Genomic DNA, 21440 nt, shown 5'->3' on the forward strand with positions numbered 1-21440 from the left:
ATTCAATTAACTTCGCTATTTCAAGAATAACATAATTACTAAAAGCACACAAATGACCACCATTTTTTAATAGTGGCAAATGGCCCTAGTTACTTCAATGGCAGACTAGAAAGATATAATAAAACGTACAAAACAAGGACCAAGTACCCCACTATTATGGATTTCTTTCCAGTAGAATTAATTGCTATGGGGTTCTATAATTAATAATGCTTACCTGCATTATACAGTGAATACTGTCAACTATCAGTGCTTGCCAAATCACCACAAGCACAAGACTTCCTTGTGAGTCCTGATGTACTACAGGCTTGCTGATAAATGAAAAAGGCAAAAAAAAAATCTTCATGCATTTATATTATATAAATGTAAAACTGAGGAACAATACAACCCAAAGTAAGTTCCAAAACATCAACACATCTTCCAAGTCTGGTACCTGTTATGATGTCAGCAGAGGTCAGTAACATTTTTTTTAATAGCTTGTTTTTAGAATTCGAAACCCTAGGTACTGACTAAAAGAATGAAGCCACAAGGTTCACCGTTTAAACCAAATATTTTTACTGCAAAAAAAATCAGAGAACATGAACTATAATAACTGCACTTTATCTTAAACAGTCAGTTATGTTAAAGATAACAAAATACAATGAACACAATTGCTTATACTCCAAATCAAAAGTCTTAACTCCACTTCCCTTCTACACCCATAAAACTTATACCCCAAAACTCTCAAATCAGATGCTTATCAAAACTTGGAAAATTAACTGCTTAGTCTTGGTACTGTGTAAATGATTCTTTTATGAGCTTAGATATCTTGGACCTTCCATTTACTTCAGGTAAGGTGGCCCCTTCCAAACTCCTCCAACCGTCCTAAGGTTGCAAACTCCCCGTTCAACATCGGCATCTCTGGCATCTTACGCGTAGCCACCTCAAGTCAGTTCTAATATTCTAACTATGGAGTTTTGTATCTAAAGCTCTCTCCTCAGCTCAGCTATATCAGAAATTCAACTCTCTGTTAGTAAAGACCTTCAGTTAACAAGAATTTTAACTTTTATAGCCAACACCCAGAATTTCAACTGAATTCTGCAGAAAAAGATGTTTCCTTCACTCCAGCTTGTTCTAAACTCCCAAAATAAGCTGCTTGGACAGTGAACCACCCCTACATTCTAATCACTCCTAGTGTTCCTTGCTGTTCTAATGTTCATCTCCCAAGCAACCTGATCACATAATCATTTACCGTAACTCAGCTTTTTTCTTTAACGGGGGGGTGGGGGGGGCTGCGGTTGCTTAGTTGACTACATGGCTGGTGTCAATCAGATTGGTGCCAGCTGGAGTGGATTTGGGACCTTCCTCCTTGCCCTACCTGTGGGGGAGGTCATGGTGCTGTGGGTTGGACCTGCCTTTGGCAGAGAACTCAAGAAAAAGATGAAGAAAGTCCTGGTTAGGCTACAACTAGAGTACTGCATTCAGTCTGGTCACCACACTTCAGGAAAGATGTGTGGGTCATTGAGAGAGTGCAGAGGAGATTTACCAGAATGGTAAAAGCAAAATACTGTGGATGTTGGAATTTGGCAATCTCTCCTTTGCCTCCACCTATCACCGGCCTTCTCTCCAGCTCCATCTGTCCCACCCCTCTTAAACAGCTTATATTTCACCACATTTCTATTTCTCTTTAGTTTTGATGAAGAGTCATACGATCTCAAAACGTAACTCTGTCTTCCTCTCCACAGATGCTGTCAGACCTGCTGAGTTTTTCCAGCAATTGTTGATTTTTCCAGAATGGTTCCAGGAATGAAGGATTTTAGTGACAAGTTTAGATTGGATTTGATAGATTTATTCTGTGCCATTATGAGTCTAAAGATTCAATGATAAGCAATTCCTTTACTTCGACCAGTGTAAACAGTTCAATACTAATGGCAGATGAGTAGTTAACAATACAACACCTTAGTGTACACGACAACATCTAATTTAGCATATTCCCACTTTTGACATCCATTTCAAATTTGATGATAGCTTGAATAAAAATGAATTATACTATAGGAAGTAGTAATTCCTTTTATAAAAGATGAAATTATGCTGACTAGTGAAAAATAAATCAAGTGTCACAAAGCAAAAATGGTATCAAAAATAATCCTCTCACCATATATAGTATTAGTTGTTTGTGTTTTTAATCCTGACTTGCGTCCAGAGAGGAAGCTGTCAGTAATGTACACTTGCTTCTGATGTATTTGCACGTGTTATGATCATTGTAAAACGTCATTACCACAATGTCCAAAGGGAGAGAAAAAAATGATTGCGGTTTTGCTTGTGAAGAAACCTGTTTCAACAGTAACAATAACAGATAGAAGCTCACTTCCACCAAAGGTCCTACACATTTCCAAAAATCAGCAAAAAGAAGTACATTTTCTTTAAGAATTAATTACAGAAATTGAAGTGAAAGTGAAGTGTTTAATGTAGCATGCATTAATTTCATTACAGTCCAGCAAAGGGGTTTAAATCAAAAGATATTTCCCATGGAAGAGAACGTAACGATCATAAAAATTGACAGAAATAATGAGTAAAATAATTCAGGATTATTCACCATTATGAATAATATATTTAAGGCTAGTTTATTTCTTTCACAAACTCAAATTCTTATTAGACCAAATTATTTACCATTGTAAAATGGAATTAAAAATTATGTCGGCTGGAGGGTAGGATATTTTAATCAGCAGTTTATACTGCATTATGGTTGGGGCAGGGGTGGTGAGAGTAGGTAAAAAAAGATGCATTGAAAAACATGGAATGAGAAACCATTGTTTGACCCATTATGACAGAAGTCCTTCCGCAGGTCATGCATCATCTCCCTTAATAACAAAATTGACCCCATCCCTGTTTTCTCAAAATTCAGCATGAACACACTTTCACTGCCCTCATTCCTGAAGGTTTTTACATCAAGTTCAGAATATTCATTCATTCTATCTTGATTTTAATCAATCCCATTTCTTGTCCACCAAACAACCCTCTGCTCTGGCAGCACAAGGAACTTTCTGGATCAGTGGCTTAGTTTTAAAACAGCAGGTGATCTCGTGCTGGTAATGCAACAGGAAAGCTATCAGAATGATCCTGCAGCAAAACTCCTCTACTCCCTTCGCCAGTGATACCTCAATGTATTCAGATCTATTTTCCATTTACGATGCAAAAGTACATCTGCTAGCTTAACCGGTCTTTTTGACCATAAATGCACAATTCCATTTTTTCTTAAAGATGGTTCGCAATATGATGAACCCAATTCTATTTTATATCATTGCCCCAGTTCAATTGAAAGCAGCATGCATTTAGATATTTACTATTTTTCATTTGGCTAAGTTACAAGTTGTTCACAAAGACATTTGCTCATCCAAGACTGTGCCAATATCATCTGCTCACACTATAGCTATAGTTACTGCTTTTACTAAATCAAATCACAAAATCTCTCTGACCTTTGCTAGATATGAACAGAATTAAACAGTGAAGACAGTTCCTACTTCAAATAGCCTAGGCAGAGATAAGGGATAATCATGATATAACATAAATACCTTATTTTTTCACACCTCAATAAGATCATGGTTGAACCTAGTCTTGCCAATACCCCTTGATTCCCTTAGGGTCCAAAAATCTATTGATCTCAGCCTTAAATATACTCGTGAACTGAGCTTCCATAGGCCTCTAGGATAGAGAATTTCAAAGATTCACAACCCTCTGAGTGAAGAAATTTCTCTGTTTGAAATGACCATTACCTTGTCTCAAGATTCTGCCCCCTTGTTCTACCATTTAGAAGGACAAGGGCAGTAGACACATGGGAACACCACCATCTGGAGGTTCCCATCCAAGCCACACACCATCCTGACTTGGAAATATATTGCCATTCCTTCACTGTCACTGGGTCAAAATCCTGGAACTCCCTTCCTAACAGCACTGTGGCTGTACCCGCACCACGGGGATTGCAGCGGTTCAAGAAGGCAGCTCACCACCACCTTCTCAAGGGCAACTAGGGATGGGCAATAAATGCCGTCCTAGCCAGCAAACCCAGATCCCATGAATGAATAAAAAAACTCTCCAGCCAAGGGAAACTGCCTCTCAGTTTTAAGCCTGCCAAACCCTCCCAGAATCGTTTATGCTTCAATGGGATCATTCTTCTCAACTGAAAGTACTGATCACTCTACTCAATCTCTCCTTGTGGGACAATCTTCTCATCCCAGGAATCAATCTAATCAACCTTTTTTGCAACCCTTCTAAGACAAGAACAAAGGTGTGCACGATATTTCAGGTGTGGTCTCACGAAAGCCCTGTACAACTGCAGTTAAGACTAATATGACATACCGGAAACCGCTCTCTACTCCAACCCTCTTGCAGTAAAGGCCAACATACCATTGCCTTCCTAATTGTTCGTTGAACCTACGTTCTAACCTACTGTGGGAAAACATTCCATAAGGCTGCTTTCACGTGTGGGGATCACAAGACGCAACTGTCTCTGAAGGCTTGGTCGGAAAGAAAAAGTACAGCAAATGGAGTTACAGGCAAGAGGTTTTCTGTTTGGCACCAGCAGCATTAGTGACGGATTTTAGAGATGGGTTGGATTTTATACAGTCTGACAGAGCAGGAGACATGGTAGCCAGACCCACTTGATCATGGGAGAAGCCCTGTGTCAGTCTCCTGGTGGTGGGAAAATGTCCCCAATTAAGTAGAGGGCTGAGGGGACTGACACAGGATTTCCCCACTGCAGGCAGCGGGATGTCAATTAGGCTCATCAATGAGTCAATTGACATCCATTATCCCTGAGTTCACGGCCATTCAATGGTGGCTCAGGGATTAAATGTAGGCCACACACCTTTCCCATGTCCTTGGAAGGCTGCCCAGCAAAACCTATTGGGTTTGCCAGTGGCCTGCCAGTGGGGTTCCTGATAGTCAGGAACTCTGCACCTGATCGAGGGACCCGGCATTGGGCAGAGAGGGAGGGCTGTTGAAAGCCACACCTTCGCTCTTGCCTCCGATCCTCCTCCCCAGTAACCCTCAACACATGGTCCCATCGTGCCCATGTCCACCTTTGGTCTGGAGTCCCAGAATGATCCTGGACATCTGGTGGGTGTGGTGCCACTAGTAGCCACTGGTCTCGCTAGCACTAGCAGCATAAGGAGCTGTCATTCTCTTCATTCACTAGCAGCTCTCAGCAGGCGGGCCTTCCGTTGCCAGGGTCCTCGATTGCTGGGAAGGTCTGACAGCAGCCAATTAGGTGCCTGAAGGACATTTGATTCCATTGGGTCTCCCTCAAGGAACTGACAGGGGTTCCCATCAGTTCTCCAAATGGCGGGTAAGACCCCCAACAATATCCCAGCCAATGTGTCCATGGGAGTTCAGGGTATCTTCAAGGCACACCCTGAGAAGGGAACAGAGGTCAACTCCTTGGGTCTGACCCTGAGGACATGGCCTCAAATGGGTGATCAAAGTCAGCAAATACATCTTCACATGATATCACAAGACAGGAGCAGGCCATATAGCCCAGCAAGCCTGCTCCGATATTTAATACCGTCATGGTTCATCTTGGGCTTCAACTCCACTTTTCCCAACCGCTTCCTGTATCCCTTGATTCCCTGAGACCTCAAATATCTCAGCCTTAAATATATTCAGTGATGGAGCATCCACAAACTACATCATCTACCTACCACACCATCAACCTCTCAAACAGTTCAATGCACCACACTCCCATGATTCACCTATCAGGACTCATGCCCAACATTGAGATGCTCCACCACAGCCAAATGCTTAACAATGATGCCAGCCGCACAACCTCCTTTCACAGCTTCCATATACCCCCAGCTCTTCAGCTATGTCAGATACACAAACTCATTGCAGCACACACATGAATGTTCTTTCCTCTTTCTTGCAGGACAAGGTCATACATACCTCAGGGAGAACAGGGAACCAGCAGGGGATTAACACACCTGCATCTCCTGAGCCCTCTGGAGGAGACAGTGCAATGCATTACGGGGCCCAACTGTGACTGAGCCAGTTGTATGCAGCATTGCCAGGAACATTCAGGGTGACAATATGTTCCTACCTTATGAAGCTTCTCAAATCTAATTTCACCCTCTTTCTGCTAACCGGCATGAATTACAAGCTGCAGATGACTTGACCCAGGACCTCTTCCTTTGAACCCCTCACCCTTCCATCACCTGACATTCTCAACCCGTATTTTTACTTTCAGAAACCCAAAGCCTCCGCCTGATCAGCCAGTGCAGTCTCAGTATGAAAGGTCTCTGATGAAGAAGCACCATTAGTGATCCAACCACCAGCTCAGATAGAAGCACTGTGTGCACTTTAGAGGGCGGTGTAGAATCAGGATGAGCACAAGGTGAGTCACCGGCATGACTAGGCTATGGCCAGGCCTGGGGGAAAAGGTGGTGAGCTTGTAAGCTCCTTGGAGGGCTAAGTAGCCTGAGTTCTACTTCAGGGGACTCAGATGAAGACTGCGATGGGGTGATGTACAGGCGAACACTGAAGGACATGCACATAGATGTGGTGCATTGGCAAGCCTACCCCAGAGCCTGTTGTCATCAAAGACCATGGAAGAATCTGGATCCAATATTGCACAGGGCTTCATGCAGAGCTTGGAGCCCATCGTTTCTCGCATGGATGTGGTGGCCAACTCCATGAGAGGACTGGCAAACCTTGCTGTGATGCAGTGTAAAGTGGCTGAGGTCTCAACTTGCACTGTAGTACAGGCAAACAACACACATATGTCATGAAAATATAATAACTTTCATAGTATTGTGATTTATTGTAAAAGTACGTTAATAGTGTGTGTGTTTTTTTTAACGGAATTGGAGACAGTGGGAGGCTTTCATTCATCAAAAGAATTGAAATGCTAAATACGTAAACATAAGAATGTAAGGTGAGGAGAATTTGCATTTTTAGATAAATCAGGGTAGTTTGAATTTCAAAGAGATGGTAGAATGTTTACACCTAGCCAGAGAAGCTAGGTCAAGGAGTGTGTTTATTTTTCCTAAAGGTTACTGACAATATTAGCACCATGAAAGACTTATATTATGAGAAAGGAAAAGTTGCAGATATATGGGAACAATGACATTTACATTAAAAGGGAGAAACACATATAAAGGAGAATGAGGCTGTATGTCAGGGAAGACATTGTAAGATCTAACAGAAGTGCAAAATGCCTCCAGTGCATTAAACCTGCTGTCTACAGAAATTGAAACTGGGAAAAGCCACTTTGAATTCTACTGTCCAGGGTATTGTGTTGACTTGCCTAGATCTGTTTAAAAACTATTTTTTTACTGTTGCCTTAACAGGGGTGTAACTGGAAGCCAGATTAATTAGGGGTTTTAGGAGTTATTATAGTAGACCTATGTATGTGCTTGAAATCTTTTCTTTCATTAATAAAAGTTTCATTTAGTTATCTAAAAAATCTCTAAAGTCTTGGTTATCTTTTTAATCTGAATTCAGGGCAAGCATCTTGAAATAAAATACAAATTGTAATAGCGTGATCAAGTTTCCCTCATGGTTTTGTTCCACTTAGCACACATCGTCTGATTGCTGCAATGGAAGTTAAGACTGAGGTCCTCAGATCCATGCTTGTTGCCATGCAGGCTCAGAATCCTGCTATCATGGCTGCACATACCAATACTCAAAAGGGCAGTGCAGGCTCTCACTCCAGTCCAGCAATCTCGCTTCAGCAGTTTACTACAATGGTTGAGGTTTTGGTCTAGGCACTGACAGTGGCTCCGTAGCCCTGCTGTCCTCGATTAGGATGACGGCAGTCATGTTCCCACCGCTGCCACTCTGCCAGTGCTCTTGCTGTTGTCAGCCAGCCAGCTAGCTCAGACTACCACTGCTTGGGCTGAAGTGGCTCAGTCCGAAGCCAGGCCTTCAAGGTCCAGAGCTGCTCAGGGTGTCCAACAAGGACATCTTCAGTCTCCTCCATGCAAAAGTCAGCAGATTTCCCCCAGCCAAGCTGCAGCAACTGGGGCAGCACTGTTTAATAGTGACTAGAGCTGGCAAAGGCACAGTTTGGGAATGCACTAGTGAATAGTTCACGGGAGCATACTTTATTGCAAGAGTTGCTGGATATAGTTGTTATAGAAAGATTTTTTGGTGCTGGATTTTATCTCAGGATTTTGGCCAAGAGAACGCTGTAATGGTCCATAGCTGATGGGTTGCAACAAGGGGAATTGTGCAGTAACTGTGATCTGGGGGATGATACCTCAAGGGAATTGAAGTCTGAATATCCCCATCTACCCTGAAGTCTTTAAGAGCCAACTAAATTGAATGGGACTATCATAGGCTGGCAAGGCTAGGTAAGGGCAACAGAGCATAAAAGAAACAGGTGGATTTTTTTACAAAAATTGGTCAACTTTTCATCATTGCTTTTCTTAATAAATTACCAGGTTTTGCAAATTAAATTCCCTGCCTTTCTATGCTAGGATTTTCCAGTCCTGAAGTGGAGGGACCAGAAAATCCCGCCCTGAGACCACTGTTCTTATATGTGTTGTCCAAAGTCCAAAGGTATTCATTGTCACTGAGAGTTGTCAAATAATCATTAGAGGTAGGAAGTCTGTCCAATTTTTCCCCATCCCTAAACTACATCACAGAAACTCTTTTGAGATCTAGGTACATTTCTGGAATAACAAGATAAAAATTGCCACTACTTAATCGTCTTTAGCCACTGGATTTATCCTGTCCATTCATTGAATCTATCTGGTCTTCAACGAGTGACTAGAACAGCCTAGCCTCAGACCACATTTAAGCTTAAATCAACTAAATTGTAGGTCTGAGGCCTGCAGTCACTAATTTTTGCAATTTTGTATTTTTGCATTTTATTTCTGCTTTGCTCTTGATTTTAAGCCTATAGTGAATAACTAAACTTATTTTGTATTAAATTTTACACGGTAGACATTGATCTTAACCCAGCTATGATTGTGTTTTAATTAATTAATCAATAATAATGAATAGTGATCTGTTTTCCCAGACCTCGCTTTTTCATACTGGTCACGCGCAACTGGTATTTAGACTACATCTTTGTTTTCCATTTTTCAAACTAGAATACTAAAATAAGTTGTCTTTTGTAATCAGAAGCCCTTTTCTTTACTGCATTCAGTGACCCTTGGACCACAGGCCAGGGTAACGAGTAACTTTATGGTGGCTGCCTAGTATGGTCATTAGAAGATGAAGTTTGATTGATGGACATAACACTGGAAGGAAGACACCATCAAAAGATGCTTAAGCAAATTGGATATTGTGAAGTCTTTAAGGCCTTGCAGAGCCTGTGAGAAGAATTGATAAGAACTGAGTCTTGATTTGAGAAAGGATTGTACCAGGCCTTGGAAGGCTAGAACGGAGCTAGAAATTTGGCTTAAAGGGACGCTACTTCGAGGACTCACTCCTTCAGCCGTAGTGGAATAGCCACCACTGAAGATGGGAGGAAGGGCCAGGATCAGAGTGACTGACCACAGTGCCCACGTGTAGGTTACTCAGTGACTTGGTAATGTATGTACCAAGGAGATGGTAACGTATGTACCAATTTGGGGTGCTGTCGTGGAACAGACTAAGTTGGGGCTATCCATTTGGGAGCTGGCATGGAACATCCAAATTGGGGTTGTTCTTTGTGCTTTAGAAAAATCTGTCTTTCTTCTTTTCTTCTGCTATATGTAAAGTGCTTTCTCCTTTCAATAAAGTTACCTTTCTTTTTACTTTTCTTTTTTTACATATATTAATATATCAATTATAATTGTCATATATTATTATCATTATTCAATATTCAATAATCTTGTCGTTTTAACACATTACTTGTCATAGTCACTCACTTCTGTTATGTCCAGAGTACGGCTCTGAACTTAACTGAGATGCCGAAAGGGACTCTCAGGCCCCTCCCTACAAAATGAATTTATTTGACAAGCTAAACAAGCATATAAGTAACAATTATATAACAGTTGTACCCTTATAGTAGACATCCAGCCATTTAACTCAAGTGGACAAAATAGGAAAATGGTCACAACTCTAAGGACAAAGATATTCTTTTGTAAAAACAAAAGCTTTTAAACAGAAATGAGAATTCCTCTTATATTTCTCATCACTGTGAGCAACTAGCTAATTGCAATGACTGTCTGGATATTCAAACTGATATATCACAGAATCACAAAATCATTAAGGTGCAGAAGGAGGCCATTCTGCCCATCATGTCTGCACCAGGGGCAGAATTTTGCCCTTGGCGTGTGGGCTTGGCGGGGGCGGTTGGGAAGCCGACTGCCACCCACGATCGGGCCCGGAAGGCAATTTCACGCTGGCGGGCCAATAAAGTCTCGTCCAGTGTGAAAAGCGAGCAGCAGCGCTGCCGGTGCGGGCGGGGGGGAGGAGCAAGAGCCAGGTGACCTTTGCACATGTGCACTAATCTCCCTGAGGCACAGAGCTGCCTAAGGGAAACAAACTGATTTCAAAAATGAATTTAAAGATTTTATAAATGTTATGAAACGTTTCCCCTCATGTGACTCTGTCGCATGAGCAGGGACATGTTATTAAAGAAAAAATGAAATTCTTATTTGATTTTTTATTTTGGAAACCTCATCCCATCTCTGGAAGGTTTCCAAAAAATTGCCAAGGTGCCTGGCCTTTTCGCCTGCCCGCCAACCGTAAGGTTGGACAGGCAGTGAAAAATTTTTTTTAATGGCCTTAATAGGCCTTTTGATTGTTTGGCGGGTGCGCTGCTGACTCCGATGCGAGCCCGTCGACTGAAATATTGCACAAGTGTGTGCTGACATCAGAATGCACGTCCGATGTCATCGTGTGTCATTTTATGCTCGGTTGGGCGTGCACCCGCCCGCTGAACTAAAAATTTACCCCTGGTTTCCTGAATGTGGCTTGACTGCAGAGCTTTGATCTGATCTGTTGATTGTGGGATCGCTTGTCTCTGTCCATGGTAGTTCCACTGCGTAGTATGCACGCAGTCCGGTCTTGCAGCTTCACCAGGTTTTTCCCTCTACCTCTCCTGGTGCTACTCATGGCACCTAAACTCCTCACATCCCCGTAGGAAGTTTACAATTGCCAGCTTTCCTCTCTCAATGGAGCTCAAAGTTCACTCTTCAACTTAAGCAGAATTCTCATTTTTTTTTTATATCTGAGAAGAGAGTTTCCAGACTTCCCAGATGTTGCATTTGTTACCGTTCAAACTGAAAAAAGGATGTATTAGTCACATACAAACCGAACCAATGACCAAGAGTTTTCAGGTGCAGAGCATCTCCCATTAGACTTCCTCGCCTCACCCTTCAACGCAAAGGGTTTTGGTGCTGCAAATTGCTGGAAGTGCCTCTGCTATGAAAAACAACAGATCTAGGGTGCATCTAAGATCTTAGTGAATGCGTGGACCAACCGCCCATCTTCTCAATCAATGTGATTTAGGATTGAGAAAGAAACAGAAATGTCAGTGAAGGAAATATGATGCATTAGAGTCAAGTGATTAGAATGAGAGAGAGAGAGAGAGAGAGAGAGAGAGAGAAAAGAGACAGAAAGGAAAAATAAGGATTTCATATTTTTAAAAATCTCCAAGAAAAATTTATACCTGCAGCAATGAGACTTTGTAGTTCAATTGCCAGAGAGATCGAGTGCCATTGCAGGAACATTAAATCTCTTCATTAAAGCTGTTAAGTAGCAGCTCTAATGTTATATGGTGAGTTTAATTTTTAATTAATATGCAAATGTAGCAATTTCCTGAAATTCATGGGGTGTTTAATGGTGAAATGCCCTTTCTACGAGGGTAACAGCTAAATGGCATAAACTGTCCAGCAACTTGTGATAATTCGCAATTCATGGGGAATCGCTTCATCGCAACAAACTGCTTGATGATGTACACATTAACCTCACCATTATTTTGCCAGAAAATTCAGGCTCAGTCAGACAATCATGTTCAAGTTCAAATTATTCCTCTAAGCAGCCGACAATGAAACTTGTATTGAAATAAGCAGCTGGATTTAAGAAAACAGCCACCAAGTCAAAACAAGACACGAATTCAGAATAGTCAGCGTGAGTTATGTGGATCAGGCTTACAATCTTCCAGATCTATATACCTTAGTGCAACTAAAATCAAATGATGGAAGTGTATTCTGTTCTGATGCCCTATCTTGAAACCACTAATGATATTAAAATTTCTGTTTCTTATTATGAAAATGCAACGTATAGAAAACTCACGATAGATGTAGTGTTAAGACCAAAATATAGCTTTGATGTGAATGTTAGCTTAACCAGCAGTTCTGCATTCTGCAGTTTGTCAAGGTGAAGAACATTGAGTTATCAGCCTTAACAGAAGGAACTCCATTACGGTGTCAGCACGCAGAATGGCCGCCGTGAGGGCTGACCCTTTTTTGGTTTGGGGTGGTGGGGGGTGGGGGTGGAAAGGGGATGATGGGCAAAGGTGGGGGGGAGGGAGAGAGAGAGGAGGAGGAGGAGAACTTTACGCAAACTTGAATAATGAATCGACTGGTCAGATGGATACTGACATCACTGCAAACGAAAGCTAATCCTCTGCAGATGCTCTTTGAAGCAGGATTCTATTGCATTCTGACATAAACACAAAAGCGTCCAAGTTAATTGTTTAAAAAAGACCTCATGGGATTAACAATAGTGACAGAAAATACATATAAGAAGGCTGATCTCTACTTCCCTTTGTACAAATCCTGAATTCTGTGCAGAATTTACAAGTGTTGAATTCATGGCTCTAATAAGACTCAAGAACATCCAACCACTATTAGTTGCAGCCATTTTTAATAGATTAAAATCATGAGAGCAAGAATTCCAAGCATTCCCTAGATTTTGAACGTCTCACCATTTAAATTTAAAAAGGCATTGTTGGTCATATATAAACTGAACCGATCACATAGCAATGTGCAATTTACTAGTGGCCCCCAATTTTATGTTTAGGTGAAAATTGTTCCATTTAATTAATGTATTTAAGACAAATAATCTTCTGAAAACAGTCATGCTGGTTACGCATTAAAGCAGGCTGCTGTTTAAGACTTGCATTTATATGATGCCCTTCATAACCTCAGGACATTCTAAAGCGCTTTACATCCAATTAAATTCATTTGAAGTATTGTAATGTAGGAAACACGGCAGACAATTTCTGTACAACCAGCTCTTGGAACAGCAATGTGATTAAAAAGCCACATAATCTTTTTTTTTCATTCCCCTATGGCGATTGAGGGATAGATATTGACCAGGTCACCAGGCAGCTGCTCCACTGGTCTTCTTCAAAATAATGCTGTGGGATCTTTTACGCCCACCTTGAGAGGGCTGGCAGGGCCTCTGCCTAATGTCTCAGCCGAAAGAGGGCACATTGAACAGTGCAGCACTCCCCCAGTGCTGTACTGGAGCACCAGACCGAGTAATGCAATCACGTACCCGGAATCGGAAGCGAGTCCACAACTTACAACTCCGATCCACAGCTGACACCATAAGCTGGTATTTTCATTCATATATTTTGTGCAGCACTTCTTTTCTACAATGAGTACATAACAAGTGATCATTTCACCCTAAAAATTAAGATTCCAAAAATATTAAAAACAAAAAAATCTTCAGACATCCTGCATATTAACAAAAATGAGCCTTGAAAACAATCAGCTAAATTTGCTCCAACACAAGAGAGGCTGTGTGCTACTGCTGAGTAACCAATCATATTGTCTCTTGTGGCTGGAATATTAATGAACAGTAATAGAATTCTCCAGCATTACAAACGTACGCAGCTTGGATAATTCTGCAGAAAAACACAAAGTCCTCAGCTTGCGAGACCTGGAAGGTGGGGGTGGGGAGAAATTATTCAGACCTAAATGGTTTTCAAGAATTTTCTGGTTTGGGGGAGCGTTTGGGTCATGTGATTGAGATTTAAAGCTGTAATAAAAATCTGCATCACATCTTTTGGTGCATTTATCGGCTTTCCTTCATCAAATGAAAGTCATATGCCACACACGTCCAGAGACTTGGGTTCAAAATCTAGACTGACGCCCCAGTACAGTACTGAGGGAGTGCTGCACCCTTGGAGTGCCTTCTTTCGGATAATACTTCAAGCCAAAGTCCTGTCTGTCCTCTCAGGTGGCTGGTAGAAATTCCATGGCACTATGTTGAAGAAGAGCAGGGGAGTTCTCCATGTTGTCCTGGTCAATGCATATTCCTCAACCAACATCAGTAAGAAAGAAAGATTATGTGGTCATTATCACATTGCTGTTTATTGGACTTGATACGTGCAAAGTGGCTGTCGCATTTTCCTACATTGTAAGAGTGACTACACTTCAAAAGCACTTAATTGCTGTAAAGCACCTCGGGTGTCCTAAGGCTGTGAAAGACATTCTATAAACGCAAGCCTCTCTTCATTCACTGCAGTGACTAGCGGGAAAGATTATTTTTAAATTGAGAAATCTAGACGCAAAGCCCATAGCACAGGCTGTTGAAAAGAACAATTTAGTGACAGCAGTTAAATAGAATTGAACAGAATAGGAGCTGTCTCTGGCGACAGTGTACAGCTTGCTTGCTTTGCACATTTTTGAACAGTGTTGCTTTATCTGAAGTTGTCACTACTGCAGCAGCAAAAAAAAAATCTGAGCTGACGTCAGGAGAATCTCAGCTCACCAGCTAATACACCTGATGAGTGTTGAGCTAATCCAAGGCTATCTCAGTATCCAGAGATTTTCTTCCACAAATCACAAATGGCTGGGAGCAGCTATACCCTGGCAGAGTAACAACAGGATTCTCTTGGGACCCACATTCACAAAATTCTCAGAGTTGGTAAGTGCAAGGCAGAGACGCATGATTCATTTAGTCAATGGAACCATTTTCACGCATGGCCTCATGCCAAGTAAGAGTGGAACACCTTTGCATTGCAGCCTATGCCTTGTGCCCTTGGTATACAGAAATCAGAACAAAGAGCAAAACTGGGATAACTGTCGTGGTCAAAGTCTCAAAGTAAAACAGCCTGAGTTTCTATCGACCAGCTAGTTGATTGATAGAAGGGGAGATGAGGAAAGATTTTTTTCACCCAGATAGTGGTAGAGGTCTGGAGCTGACTGCCTGAAGGGGGAGTACAGGCAGAAACCCTCAGCTCATTTAAAAGGTGTCCAGATCTGCACCTCACCTGCCATAACCTGCAGGGCTATGGACCAAATGCGGGAAAGTGGGATTAGGCTGGGCAGCCCGTTTTTTGGCTTGCGCAGGCATGAAGGGCCAAGTGGCCCCTTTCTGTGCCATAAACCTTTTATGATTCTAATGCCTCAAGAATGAACAGAAAAAAAAACCCACTTCAAGAGGGGCTTGTGTGGAGAGGCGGAGGGGAGGGTACACAGAGACCAGGGTGCTGGGAATTGAGGCTCAGGGAAATGGTTAACTATGAATTGTGGGGGTCAGGGGATTAAAGCGCAGGATGATGCAGAGGTCAAATATCCCCACTAACTCATGGGAGTCACTGCCTTGTGACCAACCAAAATGGAGAAGGCTTAACCGGGAAAGGACTGAACACATGGACAGGCTGCAAATTTGCAGAGGTGAAGCCGAGGCATCCGAGGGAGTGCACAACCTCCAAACAACCCATCTACCCGGCCTGTCATGAAAATATAATCATTTTCATAATATTATTGTGATTTATCGTAAAAGTGGGTTAATAGTGGGATTTGGATTAGTTTCTCTGTGTGTATGTGTGTGAAATTTAATTGAATTGGTCTGGAGTATCAAAAAGGAAGCTAGGTTTGAAATGCTAAATTAGTAAACATGGCTGAAGTTTTAGAATGTGAGGTGTGAGGAAAATTCACATTTATAGATAAATTAGGTTGAATTTCAAAGAGATTGTAGGATGTTACACCTAGCCAGAAGAAGCTAAGCCAAACAGTGTGTTTATTTTTCCCAAAGGTTACCGATATGGAAAGATTTATATTATGAGAAAAGTAAATTTGCAAAAACATATGGGAGCAATGGAATTTGCATTAAAAAAGGAAAAACATGTATAAAGGAGCTATGTGTAAGGTCCAACACTAGTGTGAAATGCCTCCAACCTCTGTGCATCTAGTTGCTGTCTACAGGAACCAAAGCTGAGAAAACTCACTTTGAATATCATTGTCCAGGGTATTGTGTTGCTTTGCCTGGGTCTGTTTAAATCCATTTGTTTTTACTGTTGCCTTAATGGGGGTATATCTGGAAGCCACGTTAATTAGGGGATTTAGGAGTTAGTATTGTAATTTGTAGACCTATGTATGTGCTTGAAATCTTTTTTTTTCTTAATAAATGTTTAATTTAGCTTTGTAAAGAACCTCTAAGTCTTGGTGGACTTATTACTACTGAATTCAAAGCAGGCATCTCAAAATAAAATGCAAATTGCAAAATTGCTGTGACTATGTGATCAAGTTTCCCTCATGGATTTGACCTGTCTGGCACACATCATCTGTCACATCATAACAGACCATTTAAACCCCATCTGCCTCCCATGTGGCAGAGTCTGCAGATCATGCTTTGGGCTCATCAGGCACCTCAGAACCCATCAAATCAGGAGAGAAGCACGTCCTGTGGGACTACCTAAAAGAAAGAGATGGAGAGAAAGGGAGTATGGGCAATGGTGGTTGAGGGGGAGACTGAAGAATAGGTTTGGGGATACGATCTCACTGGGGGAGAAAATTTCACTAGATGGGTCTGGGGTATGAGCAGGTTTGGGGAAAGCGCAAGACTGAGGACTGGGAATCTGGTGGAAACAAAGTTCCTCCCACATCTGGTTTTCCCCGTGCAAATCCCTCTGTTGACTTCCACTTCCTCTGCCCTCAGTTTCTGCTCTTTACCTGCTTGTGCGTGGCTCTGTGATTCTCAGATCTTCACAGCTGTTGGCATGAAACCACAAGCAAAGACACTCAACTACAGGGGATCTGACCGACATAGAAAGTTAAATGCACTATCATTTGCTGACGCCACGTGATCAGGCATCACTTGATCAGAATATTATCTGGTCTAACTACTGGGAACACCTCCAACCAGACTTGGCAACCCTCCCTGGATTTCATTTAAAAGTTACGGTAACCCTGTGCGAATTGCAGTCCCTACCACTGCAGCTGTCTCCGTTTAAATTCAGCCAGAAGGCACCAACTGTGTTCCATTACAGTCCATTACAAAGGTGTCTCTGGCAGCACATTAAGCGTGCTGAGTACTTCAGGTTGAAACAGGTGTTCACTCAATCTTTTGCATAACATTAAGGTGCAATTATTCAGCACTGGTTGCAAAAAAAAAAAAGCACCTTACTAAGGTTCAAAGAAAAACATAGCTGGCAGATAATCCTTCATCTCTGTGACCACTAAACTGCCTATCTTTACAACTGCATTTCCACTAAACAATTATTTTTCAATTTTCTGATTGCAGCTACCTACATTAAATCTATTTTGCTGATATTTTCAGTTCTTTCTTCAGAAATTCATGAGTGTTATCAAGTTAGAACCACCAAACCACTTTCAGTGGTGGCCACTTGATTTACTGAAATGGCAGTGCAGCAACTATCCAACCGGCACAGAGTTCTTTTGATCGAGGGTTAGTCAGGATGAAGTCTCTCCTTGATGAGTACAAAGGTCTGCAAGGTATCGTTGATCGGCATAAATGCCAATTCTGTTGGAAATGAACCTCCTGTATTTAAACGTCTTCAATTTCATCCACTGACAGCTTGACCCTGTCACACTGTGCTCTACTTTCAATAAAACAGTATGACATTATATAACAAGGGATAAAATAAGGCTGACAATCATTTGGTAAAAGGTGGCAGAATCAACCATCCCAATTTCCATTCTACTCCAAGATGTTTAAGATTCTGTTTTTGTTGCGGGTTTCAAATGAATTATTACAGCAAAGAAAGTAAAGGCGTTTGGCACAAGAACCTTCAGTACTCAGCTGGTCTACTGGGTGGACTGAACGCCGGCAGCTGTTTGCATCTTACAAATGGAGGAAATTGGAGAACAAAGAGAAATCTGCAGATTATGGCTTATGCTGCATAATATTTTATCCATAGTTTTGTTTTTGTAAATTTAGTTACAAATAAATTCAACCTGTAGTTTTAGCCTGCATGTAATGGATTAAAGCATTTAATATGTTCAAGCTTCCTGATAGACAGGAGATGTGATGGGAATCCTACTAAAGTTCCAGCTCACAGCAATATTACTAAGTAGGACAATTTTTAGCTAACTCAGTGCAACAAGGTGCGAAAATCAGATGTTTCAAATTGAAAAAGCTGCAGTCCACTTGCTAGATGGGATGGTGTTGGGAAAATTTTCAACATTTACCCCAATCAATTCTGTCGGAAATCTATAGCTTTACATTGAGGAACATCAAAAATGATTTGCCCTTAATTATGGAGCATATCCAGCCCAATAAAAAGTAGACAGCATTTGAAGATAAGTTTCCACAAAAGCTCTTCTGTTTGTTTGCTTCAGAAGAGACCTGAATGAATAGAAAAATGCCACAAATTTGCAGAAATTCATGCCCAGATAATTTGTCCAGAACCTTTCTATTTGTATTAACACAGAGGCCAACTTTATAGGGGCAAATTCAGCTGATGAAGAGTTGAAGCAGTCACTTTACTCGATCCACTCAAATGTCATCAGTTATCTTCATTATTATATCAAACATGATGTATACTCAAGGTTTATTAATGCTCAATTATCTCTTCAATCACAAAAGACACAATCTCGACAATTAATTTTGAGGTACAATGGATTGCAAATTTAAATTTCCTAGTCCAGTGCTTTTAAATTACTCTTTAAATGACACAATCAAGGCTTTTTTTCTTAGAACTACCTTACCAGTTTATCTGTCTCTCCCCCAGATCTTTTCACTTCAGCAATGCTTTTGAAATTCTGACTTAAGCGGTAAACAATTCTTCTATTTTCTGACATAAGGTCATTGACCTGAAACGTTAACTCTGTTTCTCTCTCCACAGCTGCTACCGGCCACTTCTGCAGGTCACTGCACTCTCTGAAAAATTAACTTTGGTACTACAGAACAAGCAGAATATGTACTCTTTGCACCAGCAAGAATTGCAACCCGACAGTAATCTGTTCGCAACTGAAACTATTGTTAACCCTGGCCCCAATTAATTAGACTCTGTGACTTACGATCATTTCTGTTCATATTTTCTATACCTGAGTCAGATATTTTATTTCAGTTATATTTTTTAATTTCCCCACCTTCCCTGCAAAGATTTGTGTCAAATGAAAATAAAAAAAATAGAGCAACTATTTTAATTTTACTTAGCTCTGAGTGGTTGTGTTCAGTTTAACCCTCCCTTCTGCAGCTTACCTTTGGGCTGCAGAGGGCAAGACAAGTAACCCAATGCAAGGCACTTGCAATCTGCAAACTACCTGTGATGGCTGGAGCTCATCCGATAAGTGTTACTGAGGCCCCCTTGGTCAGGTGCATGCTACCTGTTCAGCGCCGGTTCTGGGTCTGAAACGGATACTGACGAATTTCTGCCCATTTCTAAGTACTGTTTGGCCATTTCAAAATGAGGTTTTTGCTATTTGCAGCTCTGCCTGGAATCCATTTAACATGACTAGCAAAGACAGGTGACAATGCGGCTTGATCTAACTTCAGTTAATTTATACTTCTCTGTGTTGTACTCCAAAAGATGATTTAAAAAAAAAAAATACATATTTTCCAAGGTTGATCACAATAATTTTAACCTGTTATATTGCTGGAGCAACCAGGTCAAATCATAATAATCACACCATAATCAAGTCTACAGCTCTTGTAATGGCTTTATGGATAAATGGATTTTACAATGCAGCGGTTAGTCATGGCTCCAACTTTAATTTAGTCCAGGAAGCAATATAAATTAGATTCAGCGGCCCTAGGCAAGGGAGGGATAAATTATCCTCTAAAGTTCCTGCTCACAATTCAGTTAGTCCTGTTGCAAAGCACAAGTCGGTGGATGTTGGTCGTGGACAAGGTCCTCACCCAAAAACACACACCTTATAGCAGGGATCAATGGGTACCAATTGGGAACAGTACCCTAACCAATCTATCTCATTAATAACATATAGCCAAATTCCAATTACAGCTTCCCAACTGTTGGTCTGACTGGGATCAATCACCATGATATGGAGAAGAATCGATCCTAAGACCCTGTGAACTAAGGTAAAACGTTGATTTTGCAGTTGCACCAATCCAATGTAGTGGAAACTAAATGACCAAAACGAATTCAAAAGCATAGCAAGGTGCGTGCACATTACTCTGATGTCAGATTAATTCCTGACTTTAGACAGAGGCTGCAGTTAAACTGTTGTGGCAATATTGACACAAAGTAGAACCATTTTGCTGAAATGTAAATGAACCCAGAATGCCTGGCAGTGTGTTTTCTAGTAGGCCGTTGGCGATTCCAAGAGTCTTTTCAGGTGTGACTGTGCTTATGCTGGCAGTGGGAGAATCAGTATAATCATAAGAATAATTTGCCAATAAATCACTAAAAAAACTAACATTAAGTGAAGTTTATACACGAAGAATGTCAGAAAAGTTCTTTAATGTTTCCATGCACCCATTCCTGCGATATTACCTGCTGCCAACTGGAGTAGGTTGAGCTTTTTCTCTGCAGCATGTTTCAAGAATGGAGATTCACAGGACATTCCCCAATGCACAGGTGTAAAAGTAGAGGTGTCTGAAGTGATTTGATTTCAATTAAAATGTCCTAAAAAGGAGGCAACACTCTGCTGCCTTTAACAATTCTAAAATGAGATGTACATTGAATCAAGGGTAGCTCATGAATTTGGCCATGAAGTCATGGGCCTAACGCATTTAGCACAGAGACATTAGCTAGTGCTGGAACATTACCTTGCTTACTGGATAGTATTCATTTCAGCTTCTGGACCAAACAAACATTTTTCTTTGTACAGCCACACAGGTGTCGCCAGGGATTTAACCATGAATCATGAAATTCCTTTACTTCATCAGAAAGCCATGGAATTTCCTTAATAACTAGAAAACTATCTGTTTTCCAATTTTAAGGTAAAAAACTTAAGTCATGCAATTCCACACTCCAACTGGCAAAGAGAAGTAGAGAAGGTGCTCATGCTAGCAGGTGTTTTGGTCAGTTCTAAAGTATCAAATAAGACCTATTGTTGGCTGCTGCCAGAAAGGTCATTGAAGAGTATTTGACACACTCCATCATTCCATGATGCCTCTTAATAGTCCCAAGGATTTCAACAGTATTGTTGTACATACATTAAGCACCTGTGGGCTCATAAGTGCCATCAAAGATGGTGTTAAAATTGCACAAAGTCTAACAGTATGCTCTGGAGTAACAGCATTTATGTGACAGTGTGACAAACAAGGGAAAAGCTAAAAGAAACAGGGCAAGTTGGAATCATGCAGCATAGGAGCCATTCACCCCCATCATGTTGCGTCAACAGCCCTTCTTCCCAAGGACAATCCCG

The 21440-nt window shown here is 41.2% G+C and overlaps 1 protein-coding gene and 3 long non-coding RNA genes across 7 annotated transcripts in view; 3 read left to right on the forward strand and 1 right to left on the reverse strand.

The window, feature by feature from the left end:
- Positions 1 to 21440, reverse strand: part of prmt3 (protein arginine methyltransferase 3) — a 218450-nt gene that overhangs the window by 117525 nt on the left and 79485 nt on the right. The window lies entirely within an intron of this gene.
- Positions 4018 to 9713, forward strand: LOC121283469. The gene is made up of 2 exons (XR_005944270.1): positions 4018 to 6361; positions 9122 to 9713. It is a non-coding gene; the product is annotated as an uncharacterized LOC121283469 (long non-coding RNA).
- On the forward strand, positions 17410 to 19250 carry LOC121283470. Its single transcript, XR_005944271.1, has 2 exons — positions 17410 to 17600; positions 18953 to 19250. It is a non-coding gene; the product is annotated as an uncharacterized LOC121283470 (long non-coding RNA).
- Positions 20075 to 21440, forward strand: part of LOC121283468 — a 90782-nt gene continuing 89416 nt past the window's right edge. For all 3 annotated transcript variants that reach the window (XR_005944269.1, XR_005944268.1, XR_005944267.1), the window contains exon 1: positions 20075 to 20148. This is a non-coding gene — a long non-coding RNA (uncharacterized LOC121283468). The remainder of the gene's footprint in view (positions 20149 to 21440) is intronic.

Source organism: Carcharodon carcharias, chromosome 10 (genome assembly GCF_017639515.1).
Source record: "Carcharodon carcharias isolate sCarCar2 chromosome 10, sCarCar2.pri, whole genome shotgun sequence".
Lineage (NCBI taxonomy): Eukaryota > Metazoa > Chordata > Chondrichthyes > Lamniformes > Lamnidae > Carcharodon > Carcharodon carcharias.